Genomic DNA, 5171 nt, shown 5'->3' with positions numbered 1-5171 from the left:
TTTAAATATAATATAAAGTAGGTTTCAAGCTTTAGTATAAGCCTAATTTCATAATTTTCCACCTTTTTATTGTCCCACAATCTATTTCTAAACTTGGCACTTTCTTTAAGGCGGTGAAATTGCGCTAAGCCTTGGCTTACCGTTAATTTTTGCCATTTATAAAAATGTTTACCTCTTGTTGTTACTTCGCCTTCTCGTATCGTCGTATTTTTAAAGTTTAGACTTTGAAAGTAGTGCTTAGTTTTCTTAAATATTACTTAATTGTATAAAATTTCAATATTATAATTGCCTAAAACGTCCGTATTAACGAATTCAATGTTTTTTGTTGAAGGGACGCGCCTTGCATTTGAATTTCGTTCCCTCGAAACTACCCCCTTTAAGAGACCGGCCGCCGGAGGCTTTTTCTTCTACGCCCTCTCGGTCGCTCGTTCAGCCCCGATTCCCCCGAAAACAACTGTAGTGACTCTGTTATTTACCAAAAATGTATGCGGTCAGTGTGTTGTTTTAGCATTTTAATGCTTCTAATCGTGGTGCACGTCGAGGTTTACGAATCCAACGTGTGTTGCGTAATGAAAATCAAGGGTGGATACTATATGATCTATGCTTTTAAAGGAATTTGACGGCGACAGTCATGCAAAAACGGTATTAGGCCTTGCCAAAAGTTGACTAAGCTATAGTGAGCCTTCGTCAGTCAATGATATAAGAAATTGACCCTCGGATATCCTCTGACTAGGAGATGGTTATAAAGTTACTAACTCTCGATTTTGGAGGTAGATACTGTCTAGTGACACTTAAAGTAACGACTTAATCTTATAAACAGACTACCATCATAAGCCCATATCGTAAATTCACCGATGTTGATATCTAAGCTTACTTGAAATACCAATACCAATTTTTTTAACTCAATGAATCTTAAATATCAACATCAAAAATTATCTTCTGATAGAGATATCTACTTATATTCCATTCAAATTTCTCGCAACATTTCAAATTAACGAATAGAAATGTGCAAATGAAGTTCAAACTGATTAATTGGGCAAATTGCTATATTGGTCACCATTACCGATCACAGATAGATTTGCGCCCTTCAGTAGTGTTTATTATGCTTGTGAAATGGTAAGCGAAATCTGTGATTAAAGTTTAAAATAGACATGAGCAAAAACAGCTTTATTCATATCAACTCGATTACCGAATATCTAAATTTGACTAAAATTAACAAAATATTCTATTCATGGTTAAAAATCTTGTTTGAAGAAGCAAGCCATCTAATCCTTATTTACCTTCTTTTGAAAAAAAAATAATAGGTTGATACCTCTTTCAGTAGATGATTCATTGATATTTCCGTTTCATTGAGTTTAAAAAAAATTCGTTCCACCATTGGTTGATTTTCAATATCGACCAATCGATAATCACAAATTTTAATAACTAAATCACAAAAACCGGTTCAAAACCATATTAGTTTTGAAACGATTAAATTATAATTTTAAACATACAGGGTGTTTCTGATAAGTCTGCCATAAATCAAGGGGCGTGTTCTTTGGGTCAAACTGAGTGGAAAGTGTCAAAGAACATGGGGTGTACAAGAATTTGCAACGAAGATATGGCCCCTAAAACAAGAAAATATTCGAATATGTAGACTAAAACAAATTCAGCCTTATCAACTTGTTTAGAAATAATGAGACAATTTCAATAGTTTCCATCTAACATCGTTATTGAACTTTCACCTGGCAGAAGTGTATTAAATGAGTAGAAGTATGCCTACTCTAGTAAAGTAAATTCAAAGTATCATGGTACCTTTCGGTTGGTATTACTTTTATTCTTAACAAGTTAACATGGACGTTACAGGTATTGTTCAAAATGTCCACCAACGGCGTTAAGACAAACATGAACCCGTCTTTCGAAAGATTCTTGGACATGTTGGAAGATTCCTGGCATGTTCCTGATTGTTTGACAACCTTCAATAATTCGTCTTCGCAAGTCTTCCTCATCACGGACTTCATTCTTGTACACGATGTCTTTGAGATGACCCCAAAGATAGAAATCGCACGGATTTAAATCCGGAGATCTGGCTGGCCACGCAACTGGTCCTCCACGCCCAATCCACCTCAAATTAAACGTAGCATTAAGATGTTCTCTAACTGCACGGCTGAAATGTGGGGGTGCCCCGTCGTGCATAAACCACATGTCACGAAGTAATGCTAACGGTATGTCCTCGAGTAATTCAGGTAAAGTGTCTCTTAAGAACGTGAGATATGCTTCACCATTTAGTCTGGGTGGAAGAAAATGCGGACCTAGTAAATGATTACCGACAATGCCGCACCATACGTTTAAAGAAAATTGCTGTTGGTGACTTCTAACACTAGTTGCGTGTGGGTTTAATTGGCGCCATTCGTGGTGGTTGTGATAGTTCAGAATTCCATCCCGGGAAAAATGTGCCTCGTCGGTTACTAAAAGGACCCGTGGAAATTGATTGTCCTCTACTCTGGCCAAAAACCACTCGCAAAAGTCGGTGCGTCTTGGATAATCTGCCGGGTTAAGAGCTTGCACCTTTTGAATATGATACGGGTGAAACTGATGTCCGCGGAGAATTCGCCAGACCAAAACGTGATTAACATGTAATTGTCGTCCAACTTGTCTGGTACTTGTCGAGGGGTCCTCATCGAACATGGCAAGGACGTCTTCCTCGATTTCCTCCATGTCTTCTGGAATGTCTCGCTCTCGAACGTTGTTGGGTTGTACTTGTCCGATGTCCCTCAAGCGCCTGTCAACAGCCTCGAACGTACGACGATTTGGTATGCGTCGTTGCGGAAATTGTTCCTGGTATCGCCGCTGTGCTTCCACTGAATTGCCCTGCGCCAGTCCATACATGAGATGCATGTCTGCATATTCTGCATTGGTATACGCCATTCTGTACTACCACACGTTCGTTCGAAGTGATACTGTGACGTTATCAACAACATCGCGTTACTTTATAGCAAACCACCGTTTAGTTTTTACGTTTGCGTCATGACTGTCAGCATTGTTTTTTATTCACAAACGTAAACAATAAACGGTGGTTTGCTAAAAAGTCTTTGGGGTCATCTCAAAGACTTTTTTGACATCGTGTACAAGAATGAAGTCCGTGAATAAAAAACAATGCTGACAGTCATGACGCAAACGTAAAAACTAAACGGTGGTTTGCTATAAAGTAACGCGATGTTGTTGATAACGTCACAGTATCACTTCGAACGAACGTGTGGTAGTACAGTATGGCGTATACCAATGCAGAATATGCAGACATGCATCTCATGTATGGACTGGCGCAGGGCAATTCAGTGGAAGCACAGCGGCGATACCAGGAACAATTTCCGCAACGACGCATACCAAATCGTCGTACGTTCGAGGCTGTTGACAGGCGCTTGAGGGACATCGGACAAGTACAACCCAACAACGTTCGAGAGCGAGACATTCCAGAAGACATGGAGGAAATCGAGGAAGACGTCCTTGCCATGTTCGATGAGGACCCCTTGACAAGTACCAGACAAGTTGGACGACAATTACATGTTAATCACGTTTTGGTCTGGCGAATTCTCCGCGGACATCAGTTTCACCCGTATCATATTCAAAAGGTGCAAGCTCTTAACCCGGCAGATTATCCAAGACGCATCGACTTTTGCGAGTGGTTTTTGGCCAGAGTAGAGGACAATCAATTTCCACGGGTCCTTTTAGTAACCGACGAGGCACATTTTTCCCGGGATGGAATTCTGAACTATAACAACCACCACGAATGGAGCCAATTAAACCCACACGCAACTAGTGTTAGAAGTCACCAACAGCAATTTTCTTTAAACGTATGGTGCGGCATTGTCGGTAATCATTTACTAGTTCCGCATTTTCTTCCACCCAGACTAAATGGTGAAGCATATCTCACGTTCTTAAGAGACACTTTACCTGAACTACTCGAGGACATACCGTTAGCATTACTTCGTGACATGTGGTTTATGCACGACGGGGCACCCCCACATTTCAGCCGTGCAGTTAGAGAACATCTTAATGCTACGTTTAATTTGAGGTGGATTGGGCGTGGAGGACCAGTTGCGTGGCCAGCCAGATCTCCGGATTTAAATCCGTGCGATTTCTATCTTTGGGGTCATCTCAAAGACATCGTGTACAAGAATGAAGTCCGTGATGAGGAAGACTTGCGAAGACGAATTATTGAAAGTTGTCAAACAATCAGGAACATGCCAGGAATCTTCCAACATGTCCAAGAATCTTTCGAAAGACGGGTTCATGTTTGTCTTAACGCCGTTGGTGGACATTTTGAACAATACCTGTAACGTCCATGTTAACTTGTTAAGAATAAAAGTAATACCAACCGAAAGGTACCATGATACTTTGAATTTACTTTACTAGAGTAGGCATACTTCTACTCATTTAATACACTTCTGCCAGGTGAAAGTTCAATAACGATGTTAGAGGGAAACTATTGAAATTGTCTCATTATTTCTAAACAAGTTGATAAGGCTGAATTTGTTTTAGTCTATATATTCGAATATTTTCTTGTTTTAGGGGCCAATGTTTGGGGGGCCATATCTTCGTTGCAAATTCTTGTACACCCCATGTTCTTTGACACTTTCCACTCAGTTTGACCCAAAGAACACGCCCCTTGATTTATGGCAGACTTATCAGAAACACCCTGTATCTACTAGTTAATTCCTCGTAGTCGTAGGTAATTAGTTTATTTCCTTAGTGAAATTAATGCTGAATATTATATACACAAAGTAAATAATAAATTAACTTCTAAAATTTAAATGTAAAGTGTGTGCATTATTTCCCAATTAATAAAAGATATCCACCTATTTTCATTCAAATTAATTACTAATTTGTGGATAATGGATAGAAAATGTCGAGCTCTAATTGCGATATAGCTAAAATCAATCCCACAGGCTATTTATAATACAATATAACCTTTGCCCTATGTTTACTGTTTTGAATTTTATTTGTAAAATTTAAAACATAAAATAGTATTACAATTTTTTTAATTAAATAATTATTAATAAATTTCAATAAAATAAATTCTGGTTAAATACATAACACTACTTTTTATTAATTTTCTGAAATTATCAGAGCTAAATATCAAAGACACATATTTAATTGCTCTCATTTCGACACAACTGCAACCGTATAGATTT

This window comes from Phalangium opilio, unplaced genomic scaffold (genome assembly GCF_054372755.1).
Source record: "Phalangium opilio isolate 3A_F unplaced genomic scaffold, DU_Popi_V2 ptg000038l_1, whole genome shotgun sequence".
Classification (NCBI taxonomy): domain Eukaryota; kingdom Metazoa; phylum Arthropoda; class Arachnida; order Opiliones; family Phalangiidae; genus Phalangium; species Phalangium opilio.
This window is presented reverse-complemented; position numbering follows the sequence as displayed.